The 12,964-nt window shown below is 41.4% G+C and overlaps 1 long non-coding RNA gene across 1 annotated transcript; it reads right to left on the reverse strand.

Annotated features, from left to right (window-relative positions):
• Positions 1-11,349: 11,349 nt before the first annotated feature.
• Positions 11,350-12,859, reverse strand: LOC124283022. Its single transcript, XR_006900290.1, has 2 exons — positions 12,821-12,859; positions 11,350-11,610 (listed from the first exon to the last, which is right to left on the reverse strand). It is a non-coding gene; the product is annotated as an uncharacterized LOC124283022 (long non-coding RNA).
• Positions 12,860-12,964: the final 105 nt, after the last annotated feature.

A 12,964-nucleotide genomic window follows, 5' to 3' on the forward strand; every position in this document is an offset into this window, starting at 1 on the left:
GTTTCTCTTCACGGCCATCCAGATCATCTTGGCTCATTTCGGAATATTTCCGTAACTGCACGAGTAGTTCTGAATGCAACAGGATTTGGATCAGGCTTCATCACACCGTGGTGTGTGTGTGTGTATTTTCATCTTATAAAACTGGATTACACACAATGTAATCGAGACACTGGCCGTTAAAACGCCCTTCAAATACGTCTGATGTCGTGAAACCAAGGAGTATACCTGGATAGGGTAATGGTCGATGTGACGAAGTGACGGGAAGCCGCAGTGACGAAGTGACGGAGATGTCTTCTCATATGAAGGCAATAGGCTACATTACGGCTCCACGTCACCTGGAGGTCAGTACCAAAAGGCTGTCGCTTTAGGGCAGAAACTGTACCATCGCTGGTGAAGTTGCATCACGGTGCAGAGGACTACAAGTGACCACAGCGTTCGACCATCTGGATACGAGCGAGACGTCCATTGGCTGACCATGGCACAGACTGTTATATCAAATCCGCAGCGTTATAATTGATCATCAAGGTACCGCTATCTATTTTAAGGGTACCGTTATACTGAGTGACAAGAGGGATGTGTGTGTTTGACGAGGACGTTAAAAGCTGAACAGCAGGTATTAAATCGTGAATGTACATCAGAATGCCATTCCATGTGTAATTACTCTTGGATCATTTACCTGTATATTTCTTTGTTTCCTTGCTTGCAAACATTCAGCAACATTCGTGCTTTGTGCCGACTAATAGAGCCTGGTCCAGTCAATCCAGTCATTGAAATCGTAAGCATAGTTCTCCATAGGGGTAAGACGACATTCGTGAACCAAGTGAGCGAGCCCACCGCCGATCCCGTTACGCGCCTCTTACGACAACTATAAGTTGGTGAAGACTCGGATCTCCGCGGGCCTGCATCCAACTACAAACTCTGGGGCTGATATCAGTGGATGATGGGTCATATGTTTACCTATACATTATGTTCGCCAAACATTGCTTCAATTATTCAAAAATTCTCATGAGATTTTATTTCCCGCCACTGTATTGCATCAACTGGAGAAGATATCTTTTTATATCATTCAACTGACTGACTGGCTGAGTTTGGTTTTACGCCGCTTTTAGCAATATTCCAGCAACATCACCTGCGGGGGACACCAGAAATGGGTATATCATTCAAGTGCCATTATCAAATAGGGGCGGGGGAGTAGCCGAGCGGTTAAAGCGTTCACGCGTCACGCCGAATACCCGGGTTCGATTCCCCACATGGGAACAATATGTGAAGCCCATTTCTGGTGTCCCCCGCCGTGATGTTGCTGGAATATTGCTAAAGGCGGCGTAACGGCGTAAAACTCACTCACTCAATAACAAATGCTGAAGTTGTCTCATGACATTTTGTCTTCTTTTTTTTCTTTGTTTGGTCTTTTACATGTTTTATTGTTCATTATCAAGTGTTCATCATTATTCATTGATATGTGAATAAATTCTTAGTCTATTTTTCCAAAATTTCGTTTCCGTCTTTATTGGTTCTCACTTTTCGGTACCAGTCGCCCGAATATAGACTGGCTGATGACCTGTGATTCGCTCACAGAAACACCTTTTGATAGTGACGGTGGTATTAAAGATAGACGTCGACCGTTACTCAAAGGCCGGAATACCTGAAGTAACATGTGACTTCAATTCCAGGTGGTAAATGATTTGTCCAGCATTATAATCTCCCTCTCTTGATCTCTCCCCCGATCTCCTTCTCGACATAGCTCGCGATTGCTCGCCAGGCCAAAGACCCGGATTCGGTTCCAAATACGGGTACAAAGAATGAGGCCCATTTATGGCACAGCAGGTCGTGATATTGATGAAATGAGTGAGTGAGTATGGTTTTAGCAATATTCCAGCAATATCACGGCGGGGGGACACAAGATATGGGTTTCACACATTGTACCCATGGTGGGAATCGAACCCGGGTCTTAGGTGTGACGAGCGAACGCTTTAACCACTAGGCTATCCCACCCGCCCCTCGTAGCTTGAAAACGGTGTAGAATCTACACCGAGATCGCTCTATCCAGTAAACAAGCAGTTGTTATTCATAAAGTGGTATGCTTCATTATAGCCTGTAGTATGGCAGATTCACTATCAATAAGACCTCCTCCGTGGTGTAGTGGTTAGAGCGTCCGCCCGGAGAGCGGAAGGTCGCGGTTTCGATCCCCGACCGCGTCATACCAAAAGACGTTAAAATATGGTACTTGTTGGTTCCTGCCTGGCGCTCGGCATTAATTGGTACAACAAGGACTGGTCGGCTCGGAGTCAGTATAATGTGTCTGAGTGATGTATTCATGCTTCACAGCGGAAGGTATCTCAGTGGGCTAGCACTATAAAACCAGCTTCAGCCGCACATACACATAGACACGCATGCACGTCGTCATATGAGCGAAATATTCTCAAGCACGACGTTAAACCCAATTTCACCTCACCTCACCTCACCTCACCTCACCTCACCTCACCTCACCTCACCTCACCTCACTACCAATAACCACTAGGCTAACCCACCGCCCCATTTTTGGAATGATGCTAATAATCCACTAAAACAGAGATTGGTGTACCATATACAGAACTGATAAAACGCATGATGCATGAACAAATATAGTGTTTATTGTTAAATGGCGGACACTGAGTGACTGACAGCCTCCGTGAACACTACCAACAACACGACTCTGGTTGAATGTACAAAACCACAGTCCATATTGGCCATCGGGCCATGCCTTCTGCGCTTGCGCAGTTTACAGCAAGTCCATCATTGAGTGTAGCATGGGAGGAGGTCAAATACCCGGGGAGCCAAAACAGGCGCAGTTAGAGATTATAAGCAGGGACCCTACATAGCTGAAAGAACTCTGTTATTAATCAACATAACCAAAGAATTTGATATCACAAACAGACAAAAGACTATAAGATGATGTCACAGTAATACTAGGATCGGAAAATATGTCTGTACGTTAAATGTAACTTAATGTAGGTTACTATCATCCAGTGATGTACTGCAGCAGATGTATCAAGCGTCGCTGCAGCATTTGAAATAAAGATAATTTTTATTTGGCAATTTCCGTAAACTAATAATCGTGTAATTTGCTGAGGAAAGTTATAATAATATCTTAGTTCTTCTTCTGAGGTTAGGTAGACGTATCAAGGCTCATAATATCCACTTGTTACAAATACACAACTTCAGTAGCTGCATAACTTCCTGTGGTATCTAAAAATACACTTTAAGGACAGACGTTTAGCACATCCGGTACTGGACTTCCGGTTACTACGGGCTGAATAATGTTAATCGAATCACTCCACCTGGGGTACCTAATGAGTTCAATTTACTGAAAAGACTATGCCAATAAATAAATAGAAAGAAAACAGTTGATCGGGACAAAGTTGAATAATATGTTCAATTTCCGAAAGTTAATTTTATTTCTTTTTCTCTTCCGCTTACTTCTTCGCCTCATCTCTGGCTTTCATTTTGTTGTGTATAATTAGGAGCTCAGTTTCTGCATTCGCTCTCCAATCCTTGGGATCCAGGGATCTGTCCATCATGAGCGTAACCAGGTCTTCCAGATCATTGGGTTCAACATCCGGTCGGAACCGGAAGAGTGGGCGGCCATTGTGGTCAATGAGAAACTTCTCGAAGTTCCATGAAATGTCGTTGACTTTGACAGGATCCCAGAATGATTCTCTTCGGTCGTAAGAAGCGCCCAGAGGAACAGGACAAGAGTCCTGAAACAAAATTAAGGTATACATGGGAAGTAACGGTGGAGTCGTAGGACATTATTATAGACTACCATTAAATGTCGACATGCCTTAAGGTATTCGGAACTGTTATGTATAGTGATGCATCCTCGCGTAACCCATTTACGACTTTTGAGTCCACTCACCTTCAGGTCCCTGTAGATTGTCTGTTGAGTATATCAATTTTACCCACCTTCAGGTATGTGTAGATTGTCTGGTATATACCTAGGTATCTATAGACTGTTGAGTATATCAATTTGGACTCACCTTCAAGTATCTGTAGATTGTCTGTTGAGTATATCAATTTTACTCACCTTCAGGTATCTGTAGACTGTCTGTTGAGTATATCAATGTGGACTCACCTTCAGGTATGTGTAGATTGTCTGTTGAGTATATCAATGTCAACTCACCTTCAGGTATCTGTAGACTGTCTGTTGAGTATATCAATGTGGACTCACCTTCAGGTATCTGTAGACTGTCTGTTGAGTATATCAATGTTGACTCACCTTCAGGTATCTGTGGAGGTATCTTCAGGTATCTGTAGACTGTCTGTTGAGTATATCAATGTGGACTCACCTTCAGGTATCTGTAGATTGTCTGTTGAGTATATCAATGTGGACTCACCTTCAGGTATCTGTAGACTGTCTGTTGAGTATATCAATGTGGACTCACCTTCAGGTATCTGTATATTGATACTATATCAATGTCTGTTGACTGTATATCAATGTGGACTCACCTTCAGGTATCTGTAGACTGTCTGTTGAGTATATCAATGTGGACTCACCTTCAGGTATCTGTAGATTGTCTGTTGAGTATATCAATGTGGACTCACCTTCAGGTATCTGTAGATTGTCTGTTGAGTATATATCAATGTGGACTCACCTTCGGGTATCTGTAGACTGTCTGTTGAGTATATCAATGTGGACTCACCTTCAGGTATCTGTAGATTGTCTGTTGAGTATATCAATGTGGACTCACCTTCAGGTATCTGTAGACTGTCTGTTGAGTATATCAATGTGGACTCACCTTCAGGTATCTGTAGATTGTCTATGTCTGTTGAGTATATCAATGTGGACTCACCTTCAGGTATCTGTAGATTGTCTGTTGAGTATATCAATGTGGACTCACCTTCATGTATCTGTAGATTGTCTAGACTGTCTGTTGAGTATATCAATGTGGACTCACCTTCAGGTATCTGTAGACTGTCTGTTGAGTATATCAATGTGCACTCACCTTCAGGTATGTGTAGAGGGGCTGTTCGTCCTCGCCATTGACGTGAATCTTCATGTGTAGTGTGAAGTCAGGCGCGTAGTTCATGCCGGGGCGGACATACCGGAGTCCAGCTAGTAACTCAGTCTTGTTGGCGCCTGGTTCTGGTGAGCGTGACTGGTCATACGATAGAGCAGGGCGAATCCGTGAATTGTTGAGCTAGTACATTCAACTGGCAGTACTGAGGGGTAAACTCTGTGGACATATGAGTGAGTGAGTGAGTGAGTAAGTTTATTTTTACGCTGCATTTAGCAATTCTTTTTTCCTTTTTTTTTTAGCGGGGATCCCTGCCTGGCGCTCGGCATTAATGGGTACAACAAGGACTGTTCGGCTCGGAGTCAATATAATGTGTCTGAGTGGGTATTCATGCTTCACTGCGGCATGGTACCTCAGTGGGTTAGCACTATAAAACTAGCTTCAGTCTGAGCTAGTACAAGCAGCCGCACATACGCATACACACGCATGCACGTCGTCATATAAGCGAAATATTCTCAAGCACGACGTTAAACCCAATTTCACCTCACCTCAGAAACATATCGGTAATAGTCATATGGCTTTAACTGCTAAAAGGTATATTTCTATCTCGAGTATCAATGGCTTTGGAAACATTTTTGAAAATTATCAGATATAATAGTTGAAAAATGTATTTAAAATAAAATTGATGTTATTGATAATTTTGAAAGAAAATGGCCAGCACAGTTGTAAGTAGTTACCAGTGCAATGGAAGAAAACCTCCTGCTCTTACACTGAATGAGTGAGTGTGTGTATGAGTGAAGTTTCACGGCGCTTTTAGCAACATTCAAGCAATAACACGGCGGGGGACACCAGAAATGGATTTCACACACTGTCCATGTGGAGAATCGAACCCATGTGACCTGCGAACCTTTAACCATTAGGCCACCACACCGCCCCTCTTACTCTGAATATCATTTAAATGCATTTTATATATGCCTACCTGAATTTATAGAAATGTATTAATAAGATAAATAATACCTTCAGCCATATGTTACAACACTTGTTATTATGCTGATTGACAATACATTGTTGTATACAGTAGCTAAATTGTATACAGGTAATGAACTGGAAACCCAGGCAAGTCAAAACATAGATTACACAACAGTCTCGTTTCCTGTCGACTGGGTTCCATCCTATTGCGCAACTTAGTACAATAACCAGTCCAGAATTTTGAGACCAATTCATTTAACTTGATACATAAATATTAATCAGTATTATTTGAGACATCTAACATGCAACACTACGCTCCTTAAATAATCCTCGCAAACATGTCGTGCAGCGTGCTCTGTCGTACGGCGAGCACTGACAAACAGAAACCTGGAAATCGTGGAAATCTCAAAACGAGGCTCTGCCGCTAGAAAAGTTTGGCGGTCTGGTACGGACTTGATATTATATCAATCACATTGTGCGTTACAGAACTATACTGAATAAGCGCAAAATCACATAACTGGTTTAACCAGTAAGCCAGATGCATTGTGAATCATTTTACGACGTCATCTAACGGGGACAGTCTGTGACGTCTTAGTTAAGGTTATGCTGCCTACACTTCGCCAGAACTAAAAATTACAATAATTTGGAATCTAACCATAACAACAATACCTGTAGTGTCAATATGTATACTTTTAGTGTATCGGAAAGCCCTTTAAAATGCGCTTCTAACGACGTATAACGCGTACATGTGCAATATTTTGCAAAGGTGCTACACACATCTGAAAATGCCGCTCCTGTGTCCGATGCCTCCGCAATCAGCGGATGTAGTGTTCGGCTATAATTTCTATACCCGTCGTTCGATCCTTCATTTCTTAATGCATTTGAAAGCCCTTTAAAATGCCCTTCTAACGACGCATAACACGTACATGTGCGACATTTTGCAAAGGTGCTACACACATCTGAAAATGCCGCCGCTTCTGGCGTCCGTGTCACCTCCGCCATCAGTGGATGTTCACTTCGGCTATAATTTCTATGTCCATGCTCCGATTTTCCATATGTCTAATGCAGTCAAAAGCCCTCGAAAGTACGCTTCTAACGACGCATAACACGGACATGTGCGATGTTGTGCTGAGACGTTACACACGTCAATTTATACCGCCGCTTCTTGTGTCGGCGGCCTTTCAAATGCGCCTTTGTTCAGGCAATGCCTTATCGCGTCTTTGTTTGCTTCTAAATCCGTTATACCTATCTGCAAAGCTCTTTTAACGTCGATGACGGTGGTTAACGCAGATTTGATCTATCCTGAACATTTAAAAATATATTGCACAATTTGTTTGAAAAAAAATCGTCATTTTTTGCTATACTTCTGCAGAAAATCCTATATAACTTTTGTTTCCACAGTCAGAAGTCAAATTGGCTTATATTGCCAGAAAGCCCATTCAATGGCGGAGGTGTATGCAAAACGGCGTATTCTTTATTCGGGGAAAGGAGCCAGGTTGGCCACTGACTCGGAAATGTGCCTTTGTTCCCCGGCACGACGATGCGACGGGCACGGCGATGTGAAAATTGCGACGCTGCCCTCCACGTCTGCCCACGGAGGTCGGACAGATGGAAGACACGAGGTAGTGCATAGAGGGATAATTCCGACCTCCACCATGATCAAGCACTTGGTTGACTTGGTGCTTAGCTTGTGTAAAGGCGCGCGACGTTGCTCATGCTATTCATCATTCGTTCTCCCGAAGATGTTCGATGTACAGATAGCCATGGTGTAGCAGAACTGAAACAGATTGAGTCTTGACAGGTGGCTCAAAGGCGACTTTGCTGGAAGCAAGCTCAAATGTTGGTGTTGCATAGTGGGTGAAAGGGCGACCCTTAGAGTAAAGGCGATGGTGGTGAAACGGTGGCTTGCACAGGCAAACCAGCTTGAGTCTCGGCAGTGGCTCAGAGGCGACTTGTCAGTAAGCAAGCGCAAACGGTGGTGATTTTCTGCTGGAAGCAGGACGAAATGCTGGTGTTGCATAGGAGTGAGTGAGTGAGTTAATATTTAACGTCACATCGGCAATATCTCAGCCATATCGTGACGAAAACAATTTATACGATAAAAAGAGAAAACATTTTGAAGATTAAAATCTGTCGATGATGGACAGTAAAAGTACTAGAGAATCACAGATATGAATATAAAACTAGCGAACAAAGCTAAAACATTCCAATTAAAGAAGACAATACAGTATAAAACACCGGCTATAGATCGCCAACAACTGAAGGTAGATCACCATACTAGGAACCATGGGGACTTACATTACCTTTGCTACCTGCATGGACCCTAGCTGGATTTACACCATCCCTTCAGCCGCTGCCGATTGCAGGAAAATGTAGCCGGCAGTTAAAAAAACAAAGATGCTACGTTCAAAATATGGTCAATTACATTTTACTTTGAAAGTTTTGGGACTTACGTACCCTCTCAGAAGGACAATAATTTTACAGTACTTTAACCCCCTTTGAGGGTACAGCCACGAACAATCTAAGTTACTAATCTAAATTACTAGTCTTTAAAATATAGCTATTTACGAAACACATTAATCAGAATTCATCAAATAAATCAATTTCTTTAAAGAAACCAATAATTAGATAAAAATTAAAAGTGGTAAAGAGATCCTTCATTGTGTTTACATTGAAATATGTATCCCTTATGATGGAGAATTCAACACAGTCAAGCAGGACATGCTTGACCGTGGTTCTCTCATCACAAGGGATACAAAAGAGGCAGAATAAGGGACGATTTCTTGTTGTATAAATCCTCATAGAGGGGAGTGAAGACACAGTTATATGCAGGGTTAGATTTGTTAGAGTACAGTTTTGTAATATATTGTAAAGATAGTTTTATACGGCGTTGTGCAAGAGATGGCTCATCTGCCTCAACGTAGAGACTGTCAATAGGAGAAGTTCTAAAGAATCCAAGGCAAAGTCTCAGGCCTTGGTGGTGGACAGAATCAAGAAGTTTAAGGTTGCTTGTACAGGCTCCATCATACACGATGGAGCCATAATCAAGTTTGGAACGGACCAGTGATCGATATAGATGTAAGAGGGTAGCTTGATCCCCTCCCCACTTTGAATTTGACACAACTTTCAACAAGTCGAGTGCCTTCAGGCATTTATTTCTTAAATATTTAATATGTGGTAAGAAAGTCAGATGAGAGTCAAAAATAAGTCCCAAGAACTTGACCTCTTTTACAACCTTGATGGGTGTGCCATTGAAAAATAGTTCTGGGTCTTCATGCGGTTTATATTTTCTACAAATATGTATACAATTTGTTTTGGATTTAGAAAATTTAAAACCGTTTTCAATTGACCATTTATGAATTTTATTGAGACATAGTTGTAGTTGCCTCTCTATTGTATGCATATTTTTACCACCTCAAGAAACATTAAAATCATCCACGAAAAGTGATCCATCAACTGAATCATTTAAAACCATTGACAGGCTGTTTATTTCAATACTAAATAATGTTGCAGACAAAATACTGCCTTGTGGGACACCCTGATCCTAATTGTAATGGTCAAACAGGGTTGAACCCACTCGGACTTGAAATTGCCTGTTTGTTAAAAATTGTGAGATGAAACGAGGTAAACGACCTCTCAATCCGAAATCATGTAAATCCTTCAAAATGCCGTACTTCCAAGTAGTATCATATGCTTTCTCCAGATCAAAGAAAATTGATACTACGTGTTGTTTATTAACAATGGCAGTATCAACATAGGATTCTAATCGTACTAAATGATCAATAGTACATTGAATATCTGCAATTAGATTGTTGGTTTCCAAATACCAAACTAATCTATTGTTCACTATGCGTTCCATGGTTTTACAAACCCACCGTGTAACGATATAGGGCGATAATCTGAGGGGTCTCTGTGATCCCAGCCAGGCTTTGGTATCGTGTATGTTGGACTATTGTTTGTCTTCTCTGTGTTGGACTACTTTTGTCTTCGAGTATGTTGGACTACTTTTTGTCTTCTGTGTGTTGGACTACTTTTTGTCTTCCTGTATGTTAGACTACTTTTTGTCTTCTGTGTGTTGGACTACTTTTTGTCTTCCTGTATGTTAGACTACTTTTTGTCTTCTGTGTGTTGGACTACTTTTTGTCTTCTGTACGTTGGACTACTTTTCAGTGTGTTGAACTACTTTTTGTCTTCTGTATGTTGGACTACTTTTTGTCTTTTTTACGTTGGACTACCTTTCAGTGTGCTTGACCACTTTTGTCTCCGTGTATGTTAGACTACTTTTCAGCGTGTTTGACTACGTTTTGTCATGATGTATGTTGGACTACTTTTTGTCTTCGTGTATGTTGGACTACTTTTTGTCTTCCGTATGTTGGACTACTTTTTGTCATGATATGTTGGACTACTTTTTGTCTTCGTGTATGTTGGACTACTTTTTCTCTTCCGTATGTTGGACTACTTTTTGTCTTCCGTATGTTGGACTACTTTTTGTCTTCCGTATGTTGGACTACTTTTTGCCTTCCGCATGCTTGACTATTTTTTGTCTTCGTGTATATTGGACTACTTTTTGCCTTCCGCATGCTTGACTATTTTTTGTCTTCGTGTATATTGGACTACTTTTTGTCTTCCGTATGTTGGACTACTTTTTGTCTTCCGTATGTTGGACTACTTTTTGTCTTCGTGTATGTTGGACTACATTTTCTCTTCCGTATGTTGGACTACTTTTTGTCTTCGTGTATGTTGGACTACTTTTTCTCTTCCGTATGTTGGACTACTTTTTGTCTTCCGTATGTTGGACTACTTTTTGTCTTCGTGTATGTTGGACTACTTTTTCTCTTCCGTATGTTGGACTACTTTTTGTCTTCGTGTATGTTGGACTACTTTTTTTGTCTTCCGTATGTTGGACTACTTTTTCTCTTCCGTATGTTGGACTACTTTTTGTCTTCCGTATGTTGGACTACTTTTTGTCTTCGTGTATGTTGTACTACTTTTTCTCTTCCGTATGTTGGACTACTTTTTGTCTTCCGTATGTTGGACTACTTTTTGTCTTCGTGTATGTTGGACTACATTTTCTCTTCCGTATGTTGGACTACTTTTTGTCTTCTGTATGTTGGACTACTTTTTGCCTTCCGCATGCTGGACTATTTTTTGTCTTCGTGTATATTGGACTACTTTTTGTCTTCCGTATGTTGGATTACTTTTTGTGTTCCGTATGTTGGACTACTTTTTGTCTTCTTGTGTAGGATGAAGTGTATAACCACTTTCTCAAACTTCTCAGTAACCCTTTAAAACTGATGTAACTGGGTAGCATGCATGTGGCCCATACACCTGTTATTAAAATTCTCTTTCATGTTTCACAATGGTGGTTAGTCGTTTTCAAATATCAGTGATTTAGTATCGTTTTTTTTGTCCGTTAGTTTATATACAGGTCCCGTTCAATATTGAACAAAACAAGTTGTTATCCATAAGTGTGTTCAATATTGTACTTTCAAACTTATAAAATGCCGACACCGTCGACGAGTTGGACCCTCACGATCCACTTTGACAAAGGAAACAATTAAGATGGCAATGTACATCGTAATGTTTTACTTGACAGCAAATCTCAACGGCCGTGAGAAAAATGTGACGGAACGCAGTTGAGGTACAGCTGAAACATACAAAGTGTCACAGTGAGAGAGGGGTCGGTGGGGTAGCCTAGTGGTTAAAGCGTTGGCTCGTCACGCCGAAGACCCGGGTTCGAATCCCCACATGGGTACAATGTGTGAAGCCCATTTCTGGTGTCCCCGCCGTGAAGTTGCTGGAATATTGCTAAAAGCGGCGTAAAACCAAACTCACTCAGTCAGTCAGTCACAATGAGAGATTAACTGTGTGTTGGTCTAGAAAGATGACACAGAAGAAATAAACCCATTAAAATTGAAAAGGAGCCCCAGTGAGTTCGGAGATTCGGGCAACCTGTGGAAATCAAGACTTGCACCATTTAGGGCTTTAGCATTAGGAGGGCTAGGCATTAGGAAAAATAATGTGGTTCAGGGACAGTCTATTCGTAAGCCTATGACAACTATACAGTTACGATACGTCGATACACTACGAACGTTTTTCTTTTATCTGGATCCTGTCTCTTAATCCATTTCCGCATTATGTCGGTAAGCGCACGTAAAATCTCCAAATCATCTCAGTTCTTAATGAAACAGGTAATACACCAACGAGAAGCTTCGAAACCCGTCTTTGAGAACGCAACGGCCATGACGTGGTTTTCAATAACACAGTGCGGTGGGGTAGCCTATAGCTAGTGGTTAAAGAAGAAACGGGTTCGACTCTCCACATGGGTACAATGTGTGAAGCCCATTTCCGGTGTCACCCGCCGTGATATTGCTGGAGACACAAGATATGGGCTTCATACATTGTACCCATGAGGGGAATCGGACATAGGTCTTCGGCGTGAACGCTTTAGGATAAGTTTATGAACGCTTCAAACACTGGGTTTCCCAAAGCCTCTCCAATGCATTGAAAAGAATATATTTTGATGGACACCTTCAGTCTCAATGGAATGAATGTGAACGTGCCCTTTCCTCAGATACATGCTTCAGTCGTCATGTCAACAACACCCAGCGTCTTGTAATTGATATCTAGTAATTATAAATGACGTTTTAGTTACCTAAGTTACAAAAACATACAAAAAGAAACGTTTGTTACGATATGGGTATTAAGTTTGTATCATAATCTAGAATACTGAATGTGGTATCATATTAATACTTTCAGTAACACCCGGATGTGTATGAGGTAAAAACAAAATGGCTGATAAGTATCAGGGCAAATGCATGTGTATGACTCGGAGATCTTATTGTCACGTGACTTACGTTTGTCAAGAAAGCCTGGAACTCTGCGATCGAGACGCGTCCATTTCCTGCAATAAAATAACTATTGTCAAGCTTTATACAGGAAGGGAGATAACTCACACACTCGCTCGCAAACATGCATCCATCTTTTTCGAGAAAGTGTCA

Source organism: Haliotis rubra, unplaced genomic scaffold (assembly GCF_003918875.1).
Source record: "Haliotis rubra isolate DU_JTF1 unplaced genomic scaffold, ASM391887v1 Scf309, whole genome shotgun sequence".
NCBI classification, from domain to species: Eukaryota; Metazoa; Mollusca; class Gastropoda; order Lepetellida; family Haliotidae; genus Haliotis; species Haliotis rubra.